Source organism: Nannobrachium achirus (assembly GCF_963921795.1).
Source record: "Nannobrachium achirus genome assembly, chromosome: 21".
NCBI lineage: Eukaryota > Metazoa > Chordata > Actinopteri > Myctophiformes > Myctophidae > Nannobrachium > Nannobrachium achirus.
Genome location: NC_137828.1, coordinates 53,927,764 through 53,950,516, shown reverse-complemented (window position 1 = coordinate 53,950,516; position 22,753 = coordinate 53,927,764). Strand labels below are relative to the sequence as shown.

General features: G+C 40.0%; 1 long non-coding RNA gene across 2 annotated transcripts; it reads left to right on the top strand.

Moving 5' to 3' along the window:
• The first annotated feature begins 9,843 nt into the window (after nt 1-9,843).
• On the top strand, nt 9,844-14,188 carry LOC308307047. 2 transcript variants are annotated; one of them, XR_013963199.1, is made up of 6 exons: nt 9,844-10,044; nt 10,760-11,252; nt 11,863-11,936; nt 12,041-12,149; nt 13,429-13,505; nt 13,789-14,188. It is a non-coding gene; the product is annotated as an uncharacterized lncRNA (long non-coding RNA). The 2 variants fall into 2 exon arrangements; XR_013963200.1 differs by having other exon boundaries at nt 11,740-11,936.
• The last annotated feature ends 8,565 nt before the right edge of the window (nt 14,189-22,753 follow it).

Below are 22,753 nucleotides of genomic sequence, written 5' to 3'. Positions count from 1 at the left end.
TTGATTCCGTCTGGGGACCGAAAAGCATTTGGGTCCCATCCGGAATCAATGGGAGTAAATGTATTGTAATCAAATTATTGTCTTAAGAATGCGACAAATAGGGGAGCCCGCTGGCCTACTGGTTGGCGCATTGCCACATAGGCATGGATGCTTGGGCCGTCGCCGGTTCTATTCCCGATCCGGATGACCTTTGCCGCGTGTCACTCCCCATCTGTCTCCCCATTTCCTGTCAGTCTACTGTCCTATCAATAAAGGCATAAAAGCCCCAAAACAAATCTTTAAAAAAGAAAAGAAAAAAATAATATGATTGAACTCAAGTCTCCATGGCATAAGTAATCAATAGAAAAAAAGTCATTTTGGGGATGAACTACTCCTTTAAGTACAGTACTTAAGTAAATGTACTTAGTTATAAAGTGTGGGCTAGACAGAGTGATTTTGAACAACTATGGGAGATGTATATGAATGCCATGGAAATAAATACCTAATGTAATATATATATATATATATATATATATATATATATATATATATATCTTTGTAAACAATATGGGAACTATGTATTATTATCAATATTACATTAATTAGGCATGTGCAGGTGGTATGTGTGTGAATGTGAATGTCTGTGTCTTTATGTATTATTATGTCATAAAAAAACAATACAAATATATTTAAAACAAAATATACTTAGTTACTTTACACCACTGCTCTCGAGCTCCTCTCAAACATAAATCGGTAAATGCATGAACTTCTAGATGTATACATCGCATGAGGCAAATTAAGCATAGTCGGGGGCACGTACCATAATGTGTCTCACATTCACTGGCCCTGGGCCTGTTTATCTGTTGTGATACTCACAATATTATGAGCTTGATGTCAATAAGCGAGCGTCCTGAGGGTGATTAATTATTTGATATGATATGGGTAGTGTGTCACTGTCTCCAATGTTTGATAAGATAGCATTCAGTGCCTCTTGACAACAAAAGTCAAGAGGCATAAATTCAGCGTCCTTCAGCAAAACATCTGACATGTTTCATTACAAGTTTCCGTGTCCTTCACAGCTATGCCCAAACATTCTTTAGCGAACCACAGATGCCAGCAACAGAGAGAGGGGCGTCTTTCCCCCATTGACATTCAGTCGTGGTGCCACCAATAACTCCTTTCCTGAATGTTAAGCAGATATGACATGGTGCTTTGATTGTAAATAATTTGGCCCAAGCTCCAGGGTCAGCCAAGCGAGCAGCATCTACTCTCTCTTCATAGCGAGGCCTTCTGTTGTTCCAGCTGCCCAGGCTCCCTGCCTCTCAGACAGGCTGAGACAGGTGTCACCGTGGCTGTCTGCAAACACCTCTGAGCTGGATGCCATTATCCCCTCCTCCTCTGTAACATAACCTACGGCGTGGCTGAGACACATCCTGGTACTTCCAGGAATGCTCGCCGCCCGGACCGGAATACCCTTCGACATGAGTGATTATGTGGATGTGATGGGTTGACCCAGCCAAGAGGCATCGGTCTTTGAAAATTGAACCCGTTAACTGGACCACTGCGGCGATAAATCAGCGTGTTAAATGTGGGGCAGGATGGGGCTAGTGAAATGTTTTTTGGTTGGAAGGATAGATGATGTACCTCCTGATTGTGATGACGACATGCAAACGGATTAGATATTATATGCATAAGGTTTGATCTGTTCAGTTTGTTGGCATTTCTCTGTGCTACACAAAATAAGCATTTTCAAAAATGGTCAAAATTACTCTTCAGCATACAACTGTTCCCACCAATCAAATGAATGCTCTATGTTGTTGTTGAGTAAAATAAAAACAAACGTTCAATCACAATCATGTCTCTCTCATGCCCGGGGGCCACATGCGGCCCCCATTGGAATACTGATATATTATTTATTTCAGCTGTTACAATTCCAAACATGCAAAGATATATTATTTATTTCAGCTGTTACAATTCCAAACATGCAAACACGACTCTCTTTGTAGCTTAATGACTACTATTAAAATGTTATTGTCTTGTTTGTCCAATGCATTTGTATTTATGTTCATAAAGTTAAACTAAATGCATTTGAAATTGAATAAAAAAAGCCCAAAACGCGTTTTGAGATTGTAGATCGGCTATTTTTTGCTACTTTTGTGTGACATAGAGTTTCTGCCATATTATGCTATGTGTCCCTCTGGAGTGAGTGTAGAAATATAGTGGCCGTCTCCATACACCGCTTGCTTGCTGTTTTCACTACTTTTGTTGCGACACTTTTCTATGACGAAGGGCTTTAATTGACGAAAAAACACACATTTGAAACTTGGAGACATTATGAGGTTTATGCCTGACAATGACGAAATAATCTATTTTTGACTCCTTTGTGTAGAACGGAACAAAGTACATTATGAATTAACCACTTAAAAGGGATATTTCACTTCCATAGACAAAATTGTGTGCACATCTCAAGCCTATATTCAGGCCAGGTGCTGGACATCAAGGTATCAGAATTGGAAGGAGAGGATCGCCCGCACACTGTATGCTCCAAAAACTCACTTTTATTATAGGCAACAGCAACGTTTTCATCAGGCAAATTAATTTGCCTGATGAAGACGTAAAGTCGATATAATAAAAGTGAGTTTTTGGAGCATACAAACAGTGTGCGGGCGTTCCTCTCCTTCCATATTTCACTTCCAAACATGTTTGGGGTCATTTTAAAGTTGACTCTGGCTAGAGCAGCCCAGGCAGTTTTTAAGTTGCTTGAACAGGATATTGAAGTACATTAGACACACCCCCAGCTTCCTATACAAACCCATTGTTTTGCCAATGTCAATCAACAAAACCTACGCGCAAAATCGATTTGTATAGAAAGGGGGTGTGTCCAATACAATACATATCAAATATCTAATACTGAATCAAGCAACTTAGAAACTGTCTGGGTTGCTCACAAAAGCCAGAGTAGACGTTAAAATGAAATGAAATTTCATATAATAATAAATGGCCCAAATGACGCCCCTGGATTGTATCCTGCTGTTCCATGCAACATTCTTTTATACTTGAGTGACGCTTACCACAGCAGGTCAAATAGCTCACAAGAGGCCATTAGCACTTAGCGAGATACGCATTCTAAAAGAACATGGCAGTTCAAAAGCCTATAGAGGAAAACCAGACATATTTAACTGAGTTCCACCACAAGCTGAGAAAATTATGTCGTTTAAATAGCCAACCGCCAGGTCAACAGCCGTGCCACATTGATTGATTGATTGAAGACTTTATTAGAAGTTTGAATAGGAAAAAGTTTCACGTCAGTACAGTTCACTGTTACAAGGTCAACTAAAAGGAGATCCAATAAAGCCTTTCGGCTTGTTTACATAAGAAACATTTATGTATCTCATATAACATTGAATCACAGACAGACAGAACACAGTACTATGCAGAGGATATCAATAGCAAAAAAAAAACAAAAAAAAATTAAAGAGGAAAATAAATAAAATATATTTACAGTGGAAAAGGGGAGGTAAGTACTTTGTCTATTACAAGTTTCGAGTAGCAGCCGCCTGTAAGTGACAGTTTGCCAATGTCAATCACCAAAACCTATAGGTAGAATGTTTTCAATGTATCTAATATGGTTACAAAGGAGTTTGAAGTTAAAATCAATTTGTATAGAAAAGGGGCTTGTCCAATACAATACATATCAAATATCTAATACTGAATCAAGCAACTTAGAAACTGTCTGGGGTGCTCACAAAAGCCAGAGTTAAAATGAAATGAAATTTCATATAATAATAAATGGCCCCTGGATTGTATCCTGCTGTTCCATGCAACATTCTTTTAGACTTGAGTGACGCTTACCACAGCAGGTCAAATAGCTCACAAGAGGCCATTAGCACTTAGCGAGATACGCATTCTAAAAGAACATGGCAGTTCAAAAGCCTATAGAGGAAAACAACCAGACATATTTAACTGAGTTCCACCACAAGCTGAGAAAATGATGTCGTTTAAATAGCCAACCGCCAGGTCAACAGCCGTGCCACTTTGATTGATTGCTTGAAGACTTTATTAGAAGTTTGAATAGGAAAAAGTTTCACGTCAGTACAGTTCACTGTTACAAGGTCAACTAAAAGGAGATCCAATGAAGCCTTTCGGCTTGTTTACATAAGAAACATTTATGTATCTCATATAACATTGAATCACAGACAGACAGAACACAGTACTATGCAGAGGATATCAATAGCAACAAAAAAAAAGAAACAGCCGTAAAACAGAAAAAAAAAATATTAAAGAGGAAAATAAATAAAATATATTTACAGTGGAAAAGGGGAGGTAAGTACTTTGTCTATTACAACCCAGCTGGCACACGACGTCCGTTGACGTTGATTTTTGGTTGGATTTAGGTCGCGACGTCAGCTAACCAAAATCCAACGTTGGACCAACGTCAACTTCCAACGTTGTATCAACGTATTAATTTGACGTCAATTGACGTTGATATTTGGTTGGTTTTAGGTTGTGTTGGTAACTGACCAATAACCAACGTCTGTTCAACGTATTATCCCAACGTCATCCTGACGTCGAATACTGACATTCTGTTGTCGGATTTTTGACCAAACCTCAATGTCTGCCCAACGTTATTATGACAACGTCCAGACAACGTTGCAGTCTAACATCATCAGACGTTGATATTTGGTTGGTTTTAGGTTGTGTTGGTAACTAACCAATAACCAACGTCTGTTCAACGTATTATCCCAACGTCAGGTTGACGTCGAATACTGACATGCTGTTGTCGGATTTTTGAACAAACCTCAATGTCTGCCCAACGTTATTTTACTAACGTCCACACAACGTTGCAGTCTAACATCATCAGACGTTGACATTTGGTTGGTTTTAGGTTTTGTTGGTAACTAACCAATAACCAACGTCTGTTTAACCTAATAACCCAACGTCAGGTTGACGTCGAATACTGACATGCTGTTGTCGGATTTTTGACCAAACCTCAATGTCTGCCCAACGTTATTTTACTAACGTCCACATAACGTTGAAGTCTAACATCATCAGACGTTGATATTTGGTTGGTTTTAGGTTGTGTTGGTAACTGACCAATAACCAACGTCTGTTCACGTATTATCCCAACGTCATCTTGATGTCGAATACTGACATTCTGTTGTCGGATTTTTGGACAAACCTCAATGTCTATCCAACGTTATTATGACAACGTCCACACAAAGTTGCAGTCTAACATCATTAGACGTAGATATTTGGTTGGTTTTAGGTTGTGTTGGTAACTAACCAATAACCAACATCTGTTCAACGTATTATCCCAACGTCAGGTTGACGTCGAATACTGACATGCTGTTGTCGGATTTTTGACCAAACCTCAATGTCTGCCCAACGTTATTTTACTAACGTCCACACAACGTTGCAGTCTAACATCATCAGACGTTGACATTTGGTTGGTTTTAGGTTGCGTTGGTAACTAACCAATAACCAACGTCTGTTCAACCTATTATCCCAACATCATGTTGACGTCGAACACTGACATGCCCTTGTCGGATTTTTGACCAAACCTCAATGTCTGCCCAACGTTATTTTACTAACGTCCACATAACGTTGAAGTCTAACATCATTAGACATAGATATTTGGTTGGTTTTAGGTTGTGTTGGTAACTAACGAATAACCAACGTGTGTTCAACGTGTTTTCCCAACATCAGGCTGATGTTGAATCACTGACATGCTGTTGTCGGATATTTGACTGAACCTCAGTGTCTGTCCAACGTTATTATAATAACGTCTACACAACATTGCAGTCTAACGTCATTAGACGTTGACATTTGGTTGGTTTTAGGTTGTGTTGGTAACTGACCAATAACCAACGTCTGTTCGACTTATTATCCCAGCGTCATCTTGACGTCGAATACTGACATGCTCTTGTCTGATATTTGACCAAACGTCAATGTCTGCCCAATGTTATTATGACAACGTCCACACAACGTTGCAGTCTAACATCATCAGACGTTGATATTTGGTTGGTTTTAGGTTGTGTTGGTAACTGACCAATAACCAACGTCTGTTCGACGTATTATCCCAACGTCAGGTTGACGTTGAATACTCAGATGCTGTTGTCGGTATTAGACCAAACCTCAATGTCTGCCCAACGTTATTTTACTAACGTCCACATAACGTTGAAGTCTAACATCATCAGACGTTGATATTTGGTTGGTTTTAGGTTGTGTTGGTAACTGACCAATAACCAACGTCTGTTCGACTTATTATTCCAGCGTCATCTTGACGTCGAATACTGACATGCTGTTGTCGGATTTTTGACCAAACATCAATGTCTGCCCAATGTTATTATGACAATGTCCACACAACGTTGCAGTCTAACATCATTAGACGTAGATATTTGGTTGGTTTTAGGTTGTGTTGGTAACTAACCAATAACCAACATCTGTTCAACGTATTATCCCAACGTCAGGTTGACGTCGAATAATGACATGCTGTTGTCGGATTTTTGACCAAACCTCAATGTCTGCCCAACGTTATTTTACTAACGTCCACACAACGTTGCAGTCTAACATCATCAGACGTTGACATTTGGTTGGTTTTAGGTTGCGTTGGTAACTAACCAATAACCAACGTCTGTTCAACCTATTATCCCAACATCATGTTGACGTCGAACACTGACATGCCCTTGTCGGATTTTTGACCAAACCTCAATGTCTGCCCAACGTTATTTTACTAACGTCCACATAACGTTGAAGTCTAACATCATTAGACATAGATATTTGGTTGGTTTTAGGTTGTGTTGGTAACTAACCAATAACCAACGTCTGTTCAACATATAATCCCAACGTCATATTGACGTCGAACACTGACATGCTCTTGTCGGATTTTTGACCAAACCTCAATGTCTGCCCAACGTTAACATGACAACGTCCACACAACGCTGCAGTCTAACATCATTAGACATAGATATTTGGTTGGTTTTAGGTTGTGTTGGTAACTAACCAATAACCAACGTCTGTTCAACGTATAATCCCAACGTCATATTGACGTCGAACAATGACATGCTCTTGTCGGATTTTTGACCAAACCTCAATGTCTGCCCAACGTTATCATGACAACGTCCACACAACGTTGCAGTCTAACATCATTAGACGTAGATATTTGGTTGGTTTTAGGTTGTGTTGGTAACTAACAAATAACCAACGTGTGTTCAACGTGTTTTCCCAACATCAGGCTGATGTTGAATCACTGACATGCTGTTGTCGGATATTCGACCAAACCTCAGTGTCTGCCCAACGGTATTATGACAACGTCCACACAACGTTGAAGTCTAACATCATCAGACGTTGATATTTGGTTGGTTTTAGGTTTTGTTGGTAACTGACCAATAACCAACGTCTGTTCAACGTATTATCCCAACGTCAGGTTGACTGCTTAACTTACAATGCTGTATGCATTGCAAAGGATTATGCTTTGCTGGGGATAAAAACAGAACATCTCTGGTTAAAGACCACATAAAGTATGCAGTTTAAGGGACAGTAAGGTGTCATTACAGTTAGGGACATCTGAATGTTTATGAAATTAAATTAATTTGGATCATAGCATTCATTGGACTATCAGTGTCTCTCTTGAATGTAATGGTAGTTACAGGTAAGCATGAGCATTCAGTTAATCTTGGATGTGAACAAGACCAGTATAACGGGGGAGTTTATTGGCATGGACATAGTGAACAAGGTATCTAGCAAGAATGTCAAAGTTCCTTGATAAGCAACCCCTGAGGACACTAGCCACTTCATTGGTCCAGCGTACCATTACATTGGCTCAACAAAAAACTAAAGATAGGCCGCAACAGTGCCGATTATAAATGAATGTGGGTTGTCCTTAAAGTCCAAGACCATTTCAATTTCAATGTTTTGAATCCTAAATAAGAGCTAGTGTATCTAATCTGAAATGACAGGAACTTAGAGGACAAGTAGGCCTATATTTCTTCAGTGGGGGTATAACAAAATGCATTGTGGCCTAAACTCGGGCGATAAAGAGAGAAAGACAGACAGACAGATAGGCACACCATGATGCTTATCTAACAGTACACAGCAGAATGCTGTGACAATGACCTCTGAATCTTGCCTAGAGTCCATGATTAAAGGCATATCATTCAGCCACAGAAGGGCTTACATAGGCTAGAAATGGCTAACTGTTAATGGAAAGGTCTTGACCTCAGCTGTAATAGGTCATTGTTGAACATCTATGGGACACCATCAAATGGGGTATACCCATTTAAAGATAAAAACAACATATCCCATAATATCTCCTGGCACAGGGATCATCAATGTCTGTACATTGACACATGTGGCGAGACTTGCCTTTGACCATGGTAGATTTTAGATTTTGTTTTTAAATAACAATGTTGTAATTTTGATCATGAGACTAAATTTCTGTCCCAGTCTCCAGGGTTTCTTCAGGATATGTATGACACTATATTCCACTAGTACAGTGGTTCTCAATTTATTTGTATTATTATTATTTTTAAGGACCCATAACTCTGAGAGTGTTTATGGGTCCATTTGGTTCCATACACTCTCAGAGTTACAGACCTGTAATGTTCGATTTGGACCGCATTCAAGGAACTTTGAGGTCCCTCTCAACCTGCTTTGAGAACCACTGTGCTAGTAGACATTTGAGACTGGCTCTTTGTGTGCTACTGGTAACATTATTGTCCACTCCATGGCAAAAATATCATTCAGACAAAAATGTCCACCGCAAGCCAGCCTGGGGTATCCACAGTTTAATACCGCATACTATTAACTATGAAGTTTATCAATGTAAAACATTATAGATGTGACATAGAACAAAGTGTACAAATCAGCCCAACATACACAACCCATTATGGACGGGAACCCCTGTTTTATCCCTCAGGTGTTTTTTTCTGAAAACTTAGGTCAGGCTTTAGAAGGTATCGACCTTATGTCTTAATGGTTTAAAAACAGTAAAGATATATGGAATGGCAACCTGATATTAACTGCATTTGTTCTCGAAGTGGGGTCCTTGAGGGAGTTCCAGGGGGTCCCCTGCTAAATGATAGTTAGGAATGAAATGGACCCTTATGGGTAACTCATAGAGTGTACAAATGGAACCAAAATGGACCCATTAACATTGATTTTACAATAAATTGGGGTCTCAGATAGAAATGCCATAAAATGGAGGTCCGTACTTAGACTAATGCATGTCAAACTGGGGTTCTTGCAATTGAAATAGTTGAGAATCACTGCTTGACTCATCAAAATCTTCTCTAATGGAAATGTTTCTTCTTTGAAATGTTTGAGATCCACTACCATACTGTATTCCTCAATGCTTCAGAAGCTTAATATAAAACTATCCTGCTTGAAATGAGTATAATACAATAAAAACATCATCCTGACGTCAACCTGACGTTGGGATAATACGTTGAACAGACGTTGGTTATTGGTTAGTTACCAACACAACCTAAAACCAACCAAATATCAACGTCTGATGATGTTAGACTTCAACGTTATGTGGACGTTAGTAAAATAATGTTGGTCAGACATTGGTTATACAAGCAAATTATCATCTGTAATTAAATCTGATTAAAACACATTTTAATGCCTATCTTTTGGGATATTATAGTTTGGAGGAAACATATGAAAGATGAAGGGAGCCATCTTTGTAGTTACAGAGAGGAACACAATATATGTGTGTTTATGGAAAGCAGTTTGAAAATCAACTACACTGCCCACAATGCAATTGCAAATGCCTGATTGGCTGTGTGTCATGTGACTGTGATGTGGCCAGCTACCACTGGCTCTGCTGAGAGCACACCCCCACTTTGAATCCAAACAGCCCACAGCAGTTACATTTGTCACCAACAGCAAGCATTGAGAGCTGCTTGTCTAAAAGTGATTTAAGATAAAACTAAACTAAATAAAATCACTGTTGATTGTTGAACAGGAAGATAGGTTGCTGCCAGTCTATTTGTGGGATTAAATCTACATTATGGAGACTTTTTGCACACAGAGAAGGAGTTTTGGAGCAGGGAGATGACACAGGTATGTAAAGCTATTTTAATTGATTGCTTTTGCTTCCAGTACTTTTTACAACTTCACTATTTACAATTCATACTCCAGTGTTTTCAGCCCTTTTCATGTCAAGGACCCCAAAATCCAAAATGACTATTTGGCTGCAGACCCCTTTTAATATGTGACAGGAACCCTCATTCCTGTAAAAAAGTTTCCATTATATAATGTTTCCAAGGTCCATTATTTATTCAGCAGTTAAATAGTGTTATTGTGACAGTAATCATTGCTATTTATATAGTGTTTGTTTAGTAATGTTAGGTTGGTTCCAGCCTTCCAGGTGGTCCCCAGCTAAATGATGGGGAGTTGATAACCAAATGGACCCCTGTAGATCTTTTAATTACTGTAAAATCAAACCAAATGTACAAGCTAAATTATTTTTTACACATGATCTGTATTCCTAAATTATTAGGTATGAGACTGAGAGGCTAAATCTCACTAAATGGTGGTCCATGGCTCAAATGCATAATTGACAAACACTGATTTTGTGCCATGGTTCTCAAAGTGGGAGTGGGAGCTAGAAGTGATTAACAGGAGTGTGTGTGTGTGTGTGTGTGTGTGTGTGTGTGTGTGTGTGTGTGTGTGTGTGTGTGTGTGTGTGTGTGTGTGTGTGTGTGTGTGTGTGGTACATGGCTCATTTGTAATGTATTTTGTAGTCTTTCAACTTTTGTTTTTCTTCTGTCAACAGAAAATTCCAACGTCGAAAAGAAAACCAGTCTATGCAATATGGTAGGTTAAGTCTCCTCTTACCACCCTTTAGCAAAGTCCTTTTTAATCCAGGAAATCCAGTAGTAATCCACAATAGGAAAATAAAAGGTATCTTCATCCTGTGGTATAATATCCAAGATCCAATATAGAATACAGCATGACTTTTGCATGAGACTTCTCCTTCTCTTCTTACCCTGTACTGCCAAAGCTGCACTTCACAGGTGTTACAAACACGTCTGAATGCCAATCTACTGCAGCCAATCACTGCAGGAACTAGTCAAGTACTAAATAATATACTGTACATGCTCATATTATGCAATGTGTTCTTGTAGATAATTTTGTGTCTAATGCAACATTGTTGTTTGATGGAGTATGATAAAATCTAACCTATTCATTTCCTTTTTCACTCTCTCTCTGTTACATGAGGTGTCTCTGTGGTGGTATGAGGTGATCCTGGGAGCTAAGCCAACCAGGTAATTTACTTAATTAATAATGATTTATTTGAACTGAGAAGCCATTCTACAGCCTCACATTGTGTGTGCTTGTAGATCAGCTATTTTTGTGACTTCGGTCCATTATATTACCCCTTTAATGATTGAATGATTGCACTCTCCCACAGTAATAAGGAAAAGAAAAAACAACACATGTTGACCATTTTTACACTTTGTTAATTTTAAGCTCAGTGTCAGGGAAGCCCACAATGAGAGTAAATGCCAGCAGAACAATATTGCAAGCCATTTTGGCAAAACCTTGATCGGCGCTACCCACACGTTAGGTTGTGTAGCTCATGCCTCGAATGCCCGATGCTTACAAGCTGTACTTTGTTGTAAAGGTGACGAATCAATGATAAAAATGATATAAAACAATACAAATTGGTATTATTAAAGGGGAGATAATGGACCGAAGTCAAGTTTCCTTTCTTTTTGTGCTGATTTTATTTCCTTTCTCTCTGTGTCTCAGGTGCCGTACGTTGGGTGGCTGCTTGTTCTTGTGACGCAGTGTCCAGTCCTGTCTTATGTGGAAGCAAACATGTATGAACTAGTCACTAGTCTGTTTTCACTTCTCCCTCTCTCTCTCTCTCAGGTGTCTGCTGTGCTTGTCCCGCCTTTCCTTTGGGATAGACATGGTGGTTTCTACTCTTGGGAGATAACAACCAGGTAGTCTGATCATTGTTTTGTACTAAATAGCCAATCTACAAACTGTTGTGCGATGGAAAATTATAACGCTTTGATTGGGTGTCTAACCTCTCTTTCTCTCTCAGGTGGCGTGACGTGTCTGATAGTCCTTTCGGACCTGGTGCCAGTGGTTGACAGGATAGAGGATGGAGAGAGGAGCAACATCTCTGTGATGACCAAGCTTTTAAGACCTTGGTAGGCTTTATATGAGTCACAGTATAAAGTGCATGTTTCAACATGGAAGAAGAGGAGGTTCGCACACTGTTCCAGAGCTCCGGTAAATAGTTATTATTCTATCCTAATAAACTATTTACTGGAGCTCTGGAACAGTGTGTGAACCTCCTCCTTCCATGGTGTGTATATTATATATTCCTTGGTTCGGCACCTGTAAATCTTTGGAGATGTGCTTGCTTCCCTCTCTGCATGTTTCAACATACAATATGAATTAACCCTTGTGTGATGTGGTTTTCAGTGTCTGCATAATTATTTGTTTAATTATTCTAGGCGATGGCCTGTCTGCATGTTTTCATTTTTTCGCAGCTTAACCACTGGAACCCCCTCTTATGACAATGTCATGATATGTGAAAATTATGTGAAAATAAATAAATACAATTTTGCATGAATGTAGCTTATAGACCTGCTGTTGCTGAGCAGATTTGGTGTAGAGGGTTTAAAAAAGCGGACCACCCTGGGCCACCTGATCAACAAGGGATCAAGAGATTATATGCCATGTTTACAAAAGAACCTTACCCTACTATATTGTTCACAAAAATGTAATATGTTTTTCTTCAGGCACTTCGGTAACCACATGAAGGGGGAAAAGGAAGGTGGCTTTGGAGAAGACTGATGTATTTTAGAGCAATACAAGGTAACTTCATGTTGACCAAGGACAGACAATTGGCACACACCAATCTGTAAATAATGTAATTGGGCAAAACATGTCCTTCCCTTTGATACAATGGCAAGTGTCTTTGATTTGGTGTCTAACCCAGGGGGTTTCAAACATTTTTGACTCGGTTAACCTCGCCCCTGTAAATAATATTTTAATCCACAGCACCCTTGAAGTACACTGTAAATATTTTGAATCTTACACCATTGGAGAAATATCAGTTTCCATTAGAACTGACTGAAAATAACTTTATACTTTATGTTTAACCACTTGAACCCCAGCATCCCTATTCTGGGAGGAAGGTTCACCAAAAATAGCCAATCTACAAGCTCACAGCGCGTCGTGACATGTTGTGAGCTTGTAGATCTGCTATTTTTGCAGAAGAGAGTTGGCCGTAGATGGAAAAATAACTCCTCACAAATCAGGTCAGTTTTACTTAGTGAACTGATATTGATGTAGTGATATTGATGATCAGATTATTCTGAGACACCCCTGGACTGGCATCAAGGCACCCTAGGGTGCAACAGCACCCACTTTAGGAAACCCTGGTCTAACCTATTTCCTTCTTTCTTCTCTCTCTCTTAGCTGGCGTGATGTGTCTGCTTGGGTCCAGTCGTTGAGAGGATGGAGAGAAGAAGCACCTCTGTGACCAAGCTTTTTAAGTAAGTAAGAAGTAATGCACAGCATAACACAGTATAAGGTTTGGGTGTTCTGTGGTTTTCAGTGTCTTACAATTTAATTCTTCTGGGTGAGGGCCTGCTTAACCAACTGAACTCTTGTTATTTTAAGGTTATGAGGGTGAACATGATGTGAAGTTTTCAAGTTTTTGTATGCATTGTGACCTTGTAGACACACCTGTAAATAATTTAATTTGCAAAACATGACAATGTGGTGGTGTAAGGTTATGACAGCATGTTACATATTTTGTATTCTCTTTTTCTACAGATGCCGTCATGACGTTCAACCCAGAAGCAGAGGACAACCTAAAGCAGCAGAGGCGGGAGACACAGGGGAACTGTCCATTTCAAGAGGGACACTATGGACTGATATAACTTGAATTAGTTCTGGTTGGACCTAAAACCTGGTAGCTCACTGGACATGCAGGCAAGAGGAGGCAGCGGGGGACACAAACGCATGCACTCAGAACTGATTGAACTGACACTGTGAATTCTGGGGGATCTTGGTAGTTCTGTTTGGACCTACAGTTTAATCTGGCAACTCACCGGAATACATTTTTTAAATTATTTTTTGTAGTTGTGAACTCACCGGAATATATTTTTTTAAATAATTTTTGTTGTTGTTGTGAACTCACTGGATTATATTTTTTAATTATTATATTTTTGTTGTGAACACACCAGAATATATTTTATTAATAATTTTGTTGTTGTTGTGGGACATATGCAAGTAAAAAGGAAACTGTCTGGAAGTTCTCTCTGAGGTAGGCTGTGCTATTATTTCATGTATTTCTTTATTTGTCCAGTGTTAAGGTAAAAAAAAGGTGAACTGTTATGTTCTTTTCTGGATCAAGCTTAATCAGACCTAGTGACTGCTGTGTGAGCTACCCTCTATTCACTATTCAGTACTTGACACAATTTGGTGTCATACTGTCATATGTCTGGAAGTTGATGTGATGTTAGCGTTGGTTTTCACGCCCTCTGATGTTTTGCATTTCCAACTTTGGTCATTGATGTCAACCTAATGTTGGGTTTTGACAGCAATGCACCTCTTGCTTACATGTCTAACCAACATTGGAGGATGACGTCTTGCCAACGTTGGGTTATGTTCATTTAACCAAATTAGAACTTGTATCCAAATTTGGAGTTGAACCAGTAATCGTCTACATAACATCTGAGATTAACATCAAGCTGACGTTGGATTATGTCAGTCCAATTTTATTCAACTAAAATAACTTTTATCCAACGTTAGGAGACCAACCAAAATTCAATGTCAAGATAACATCAGATGCTTACATCAAATCAATGTTTGCCTTATGACGTCAATCCGATTTACTTTTCAACAAAAATACATTGGGAGTCTAACCTTTAATCAATGTCTACATGACATCAGAGATTGACATCAAACCAATGTTGGGTCATGACGTCAATCAAACTTAAAAACCCAACGTTGGGAGTCTAACCTTTAATCAACGTCTACATAACATTAGAGATTGACATCAAACAAATGTTATGTTATGACGTCAATCAAACTTTGATTTTCAACCAAAATACAACCGGTATCCAACGTTGGAAGTCTAACCTTTAATCAACGTCTAAGTAACATCAGTGATTGACATTAAATCAACGTTAGTTTAAGATGTCAAACCAACATCAGGTTATGACATCAAACCAACATCGGGTTATGTCGTCTAACCAACGTTAGGTTATGACGTCAGACAAACTTTCTTTTTCAACATCCAACGTTGGGAGTCTAACCTTTAATCAACGTTTACGTAACATCAGAGATTAACATTAAATCAACATTAGTTTAAGATGTCAAACCAACATCAGGTTATGACGTCTAACCAACGTTAGGTCATGATGTCAGACAAACTTTCATTCACAACGAAAATACAACTGGTATCCAACGTTGGGAGTCTAACCTTTAATCAATGTCTATATAACATCAGAGATTAACGTTAAATCGGCGTTAGTTTAAGATGTCAAACCAACATCAGGTTACGACGTCAAAGCAACATCAGGTTCTGACGTCTAACCAACGTTAGGTTAGGACGTCAGACAAACTTTCATTTACAACCAAAATACAACTGGTATCCAACATTGGGAGTCTAACCTTTAATCAACGTCTATGTAACATCAGAGATTAACGTTAAATCGACGTTAGTTTAAGATGTCAAACCAACATCAGGTTACGACGTCAAAGCAACATCAGGTTCTGACGTCTAACCAACGTTAGGTTAGGACGTCAGACAAACTTTCATTTACAACCAAAATACAACTGGTATCCAACGTTGGGAGTCTAACCTTTAATCAACGTCTATGTAACATCAGAGATTAACGTTGAATCGACGTTAGTTTAAGATGTCAAACCAACATCAGGTTACGACGTCAAAGCAACATCAGGTTCTGACGTCTAACCAACGTTAGGTTATTACGTCAGACAAACTTTCATTTACAACCAAAATCCAATGGTCATCCAACGTTGGAGTACAACGTTGTCCCAACGTTGTACTGACGTCGTGTGCCAGCTGGGAAGTTTCGAGTAGCAGCCGCCTGTAAGTGACAGTTTGCCAATGTCAATCACCAAAACCTATAGGTAGAATGTTTTCAATGTATCTAATATGGTTACAAAGGAGTTTGAAGTTAAAATTGATTTGTATAGAAAGGGGGTGTCCCCAATACAATGTATATCAAATATCTAATACTGAATCCAGCAACTTAGAATCTGTCTGGGGTGCTCACAAAAGCCAGAGTAGACGTTAAAATGAAATGAAATTTAATATAATAATAATAATAATTTTCAAATGTAGTAAATGTAGTAAAGAAATAGCAGATCTACAGGCATTGTGATTTAACACGTTGTGAGCTTGTAGATCTGCTATTTTTACATTATCGATATTCTCTTGTGAAGGTTTTGGGGTTAGTATGATCTAGAAGATCATACATGGGCGGCCCGGGGGTGACATGCGGCCCCCACCTTCACTTAATGCAGCCCACAGGTCAATATCGGAATACTGAGATAAGAGGTTTCTGTCGACAGCAACAATATGCAATGTGGCCCCGTGGAGTGAGTGTGGAAATACAGCAGCCTTTACTCTATCATCAAAGTTGCCCGCCCCTGATCTAGATATACTTTGACTCAAGTACTGGGGTTGAGTACTTTGTCTGCCTCTGGTGAGCTCCAGCCCAACGTGGGATTGTGCCTCACTTAATATGCCTACCTTGATGCCTGAAGACAAGGTACACTGTGTGTTTTTCTGCTAATACAACACAAAAAAAAGTGAACAGGGCCAACGCTGCATGATTAATTACCGCATACCCTGTGGTTGCCCACTAACGGTGATGACTCCCTGCTTTGTATGTCATGAGTAGGACTTGTACCATTCATCACCCCGCTAAGGTCAAGCTCAAAGCCTAGTCCTGACGGCAACATTGTGTTTCTGTAATTACCATTCCCCCGGCTCTCTTCGGCCATGTTCTGCCGTTCGCCTTTTGTTGGATTTTGATAAATACCTTCTCTCATCTACACATCTTGCCTTTCAGACGTCCATTAGTGTTCCAATTAGATATTAAATCAATGTTTGGATAATGACTCGGATGTACAAGTTCAGCAACCGACTATTTTTTTAATTATTTGGACAGCTTATTAATATTTATTGAGCCGTACTGCTGCTATGAATTCTCGGATGGCTTCATTTGTGGCAGAACATATGCAGTGAAAAATCACGTCTGGTTGAGAGACAGAGGGCATAAGGAACAATCACGGAACTGTGTTACGCCACATGAAAGAATTGTTGGAAAAAGAAACAAAAAAGTAGCAACTCAGTTAAAAAGAAACAGCTTTGTCTTCTCAAGGTTAAAGCTGGTATATTAAGATATTCAAGAGATATTCCGCCATGATACACATCGCATAACTGGAGCTCCTCTCGCTCTACATCTCTCTCTGGAGGGGAGAATATTACATACTCTACCTCTTTAGGCTTTGTATAATGCTATACTGAGCCCTGTCTCCCGACACCTTGATTTAATGATCAACGCGAGCTTCCAGAGACGCAATGTATTTTGAGGTGCCAACGAAGCATGAAAATAACCTTTCACATTATCATTTACACACATATTAGACCATGGGACAGCTTGTCTATAGCTGTCTCGTGGCCATAACTCATCCACCACTGATGGGGTAGCGTCCTCATTCCTTCGCCCATGCAAAGGGATGTGACTTTGAGGTTGTTTGCGTGGGCCAAAATCGTTCATCTTGTGCAATTTTAAATTTCTGCCTTTTTTTTTTACCTGACTGCCTCATATCAAGGTGAAATATGGTGCTATAGCTTGCCTCAGGCTTAATGCTGCAAGATTAGAAATAGGAGAGGAAATGAAATAAAGTGAATCTTGGTATAGCGTGTCAAAACAACATCGGTTTATGCTGAGATTTGAATTACAGTTTATGGCTTGAGTGCGGGGCTAGCGCTCTGATGGCCGTGTCCCGCTATGAGGGGAGTGACATATGGCTGAGGGAATGCAGATTGACAGGCAGCTTAGAGAATCAAAGCCTATATCGGAAACCAATGATTTGTTGTGATAGCCAGAGAGGTGTCCAATGATTCCCCAATGATCCAATGATTTGTTGTGATAGCCAGAGAGGTGTCTGGTGTTTTACTGCCAGTCTGTCATGTCATGACATCAACATCTTTGTGATAGACACTGGACAGAATGATTCTGCTCATTGCTGACTTGATTCTACAATATTTGGACAGACCTTTTTAGGAATAAATAAATAAATAAATAACCTGCCTTCCAATGGATCCAATGCAGATATTATACGCGCACACACACACACACACACACCACACACACACACACACACACACACACACACACACACACACACACACACACACACACACACACACACACACACACACACACACACACACACTATGTAATATGCACCCTATGATAATATACAGTACATGTAGCAGCTGGCTAACAAGTGCATTGATTTGCCATTATTAAGAATAAGAGGTTGTTATTCTGGATTAGTTGCCTATTGGAGTGTATGCTATTCTGCACATGTGCGGCAGATCACACACACACGCACGCACGCACACACGCACGCACGCACGCACGCACGCACACACGCACGCGCCACACACATGCACACACATGCTACAATATTTCATATTATTACACTCACAGCTCTCTCACTCTAACATTTCAGACAAAATGAATAGAATCTGAATAAGTGGAAGAAAAAAAAGAGAGACCATGAGAAATGCTATTCTCATGGCTAATATTCAGCAGAGAGAACGCAGTCCATTAAGCAACGTAAGTGGGCGCTCAGGGCCCGCGGCCACTGAGGGGGCTTCGACGTGGCAAATCAAATATTGACAAATGTTCATGTCTAAAATGTACCCTAACATGATAATGACCCGTGAAGTATTATGGATCATTTTAATCAGAAACGCCAGGGCTTTCTTATGAAGCTCCTGAAACTATTTTCTTTTTTTTACAGTTCTCAACCATCAAAGGAAAAAAAGAAGAAAAAAATATTAAATATATAAAAAACGGAATTCCTGCACACACTGATTACCTCTGCTTTGAAAGTCGCAATTAAGGATCGTCCTCAAGCTAATCTAACCAGACATTTAAAAGGCTTAAATACAGGGTTAGAGATAATGTATGACTCTTCTCCTTATAAATAAATTAATAAATAAATAAATAAACATATTGGTTCATATATTGCAATTTAGGTCCCTAAAAGCTATTTTATTTGCAAAATTGGCTATTGTAAGAAATCTCAATGATACATATTTTACTGTACATGCGACTCCGGAGATACTGTGTGATTTTTGTTAGTTTTCGGTTGCAGGAGTAGTTTTGAAGAAAATGCTAAATGGCGGTTCAAGAGTTATGGGTGTAATGTAGGTAACAGGAAGGTTTGGTGGTGTGGATCACAAACACATCAGTCACGCCAGACCAAACTGCAGTCTCACACTAGACAATGCCTGACATAAATAACAAACGTGTAAAACACCAAAAATAATCTGGAGGCAATATTATTTTGGTGTTTACAAGTTTATTCCCTCTGGAGCTACAGTCAAAACTTAAACTAACTAGGCCTGGGCCGCTATTCGGCCTACTGGACTGTACAAAAGATTTGGTCACGGTTGTTTTCCCAAACAGCTGTCCTCTCTCCAGTCGCCACACACACACACACACACACACACACACACACACACACACACACACACACACACACACACACACACACACACACACACACACACACACACACACACACACACACACACACTGAGGGCAGCTCTGCTCAGCTCTGAAGAAGATGGCCTAATGCTGAGTTGGAATGTAGCAGGCTAGCAGCCTTCAATCACCAGCCCCCTCTGCCTCCAGCCCTCACACCTCAACTCCTCTCATAGACCACAGCATACCGAGGTTTCCTGTTGAGATTGGCACATTTCACCCAGGTTTTTTCATCTCACTTCACTTTGTCTGCTGACCTCACTCGGCAACGAAATAAACAGAACATAAACAAAAATAAACATAAAACAATTCACAGGAGGCAAGCAGTGATCACCCTATGATGTGCACTACAATGTTGTTTCAAATGCATTACATTGCAGGTGCTTTTTGAGAGTGAAAAAGACGTGTGACATGTGTGATCCGGACAGCTTGCCCCAGGAAATGTGCCAATCTCAACAGGAAACAACGGTATACTGTAACACTGATTTGAAACATTTGGGGTGGAGTGTCGTCTTTGTACTACTAGTGATGCTTGATGTTGATTGGTCCAGTGGTTTATGAGATTAGCTGCAGACATCAGACAGACAGCAAACACACAAACAGGGGTGGAAAAACAATAATCTCTGCCTTCCGGCCTTCTGACATGGCAGAGATAACAATAAACAAAGAAACAAAAGAAAATGCAATGACAACTCGCCCCATACACTAGCTGCTGTGATGGTGAAACACAGCTGAACAGTCATGCATTTTATCCCAGCTCCCCCCGGAGTGGCCCTCGAACCACGGGAGATAATCACCAAGTCCCGTTAGAAGTACTCTTAATTAATCCCTGCCCATCCGACAACACGGCTGCAAGGCAAAGTCCAGGGAGCTTTGCTTTGTGTACAATTAGAGATGCCCTTCCCTCAAACAACCCTCCTCAGCCAATGCCGCCAGAGGACGAGCCTGGACTTGATATGACATGCATGGGAGGTGGAGGGTGGGTTGGGGAGGGATAACGCTTGAGAGGACTGGCGCTGGAGTTGGGATTGATCGGGTGACCTTCACATGGGCATTTTGGAATAGAGCCCTTTCCTTTCCATTCTGCCTGCCTGCCGTGTTCCCCATACCGTGTTTCACTGAGCACAGACGTGTACGTGCGTGCAGTCCCCCAGAGATGCTTGGCCGGTCTCCCTTTCCCTACATCAGTGACTTATTCTTTGTAATGTAAAAACACATTGAGACATGGGGGGAACACGATGAGAAGCAGCTGTCCTCTAACTGCCAATCAGCACTTGGGTCCCACGCGAATGTATAAAGAGCTTAAAGGTCTCCGAAAGAAGCCCAGTTATTTGCCAGACACAATCATGCTCTAAGCATTAAACTAACAAAATGAAGAAAGACCATCTGTGGAACATCTGTGGAAGACACACCCTATTTCTAAATACGAGGCTATAAATACTATCTCATAATATTCTCTGCATCTCTAAATTTGTAAAATACAGATAAAACTGATAAAATTATAATATACAGTGTATGTGAGATGAGAACCATTTTGGTGTCATGTCCTCACCCTGATACGCCTGTATTTGCTCATATTTGTCTCTATTCCGTGTTGAGATTTGCCACTAAAGCCTATTTCAGACCTAATATTTTTGATCAGATGAACCCAACTTAAGCCAGATTTTTTTTTTTACTTTTTTGCAGAAAATAGCAGATCTACAGTACAAGCTCATAACGTGTCATGGATGAAATGAGTTGTGAGTTTGTAGATCTGCTATTTTAGCCATGTGACACCTATATAATGTACATAACCTATATATAACCTCATGCTATATAACCTACATAACACCTATACCAGATATACATTAAGCAATAGACACTTATTTGTTGTGTAATTACAGCAAAACAATACAAGCATATCAAGCAAACCGACCAGCTAAATAGAGAGATGACACATTGTTAAATGCTCAATAGTTCTCTGACATTATGATTAGACTATTTCTGTTCTTTTGAGAAAAATACAAGATTAAGGCTATTTCAGTCTTCCCTAATTTCGGTCTTTTCATTTCCTGCATCACTGCCAACAGGCTGGTCCCTTGGGGTTTGTCTGGCAGCTTTGCTTTGGCTGAAAGACTGTGTCTGCTAAAGTTGGGCTGTGCTTTGCTGACTGTTTTGGACTTTATATAAAGCTCTGGCAGTTTCATGATCGTGCTGCCCCTGGCATCTGTTGGCATATTTTCTTATAACATTTGACACATTCTGTAAATCATACATGGGGTTGAGCTGTACCTGCGGAAGCTGAGTCAGAGTGGAGGAAAGGTGCCCGACTGCCCGTAGTTGAATGTTAAAGAGGAATTCCTTTTTCAGTGAGATGAAACGTAAGGAAAAGGTAAAGGAAAATCAATACAAACAAGTCAGACCTTCTCACTGGGCATTCATGTAAACTGTGGACAAAGACAAAAAGAAAGTGCGCTCTGAAGTGTACAGTATTGTGTGACAGACGGTTACAGTTTGATTCCATTATTAAAGAGTATCACTAATCTGCAGGTAAGGTTTGTAGTAACAATTATAATTACTGGATTTTGTCGAATACCCGACCCGTCTTGGATCCTAAGTCCATCCATACGTCTACAACTGCACATCCGGAGCCGGGCCGCGGAGGCAACAGTTCAGGCAGAGAGCTCCAGACTTCCCTCTCCCGGGGCAACATTAGCCACTTCATCTTGGGAGATCCCTAGGCGTTCCAGGGCCAGCGTGGAGATATATAATTCCCCCTTCTCTGCCCGGGAAACTGCTCCCAGGATCCCAAGGCTACTTAGCTCCTCTAGGACATGCATCAGGTCAGAATAAAAAAAAAAACATCACATCAATATTCAACATTCAATTTTTCTGGTCCATTAGGGTTCGGGTCTGTCATTTTGGATCCCTGAAGATCTCTACCGCCTGGGAAGTAAATTATATCAGCCTGCCTGTGCTCCAGAGCTCTGCTT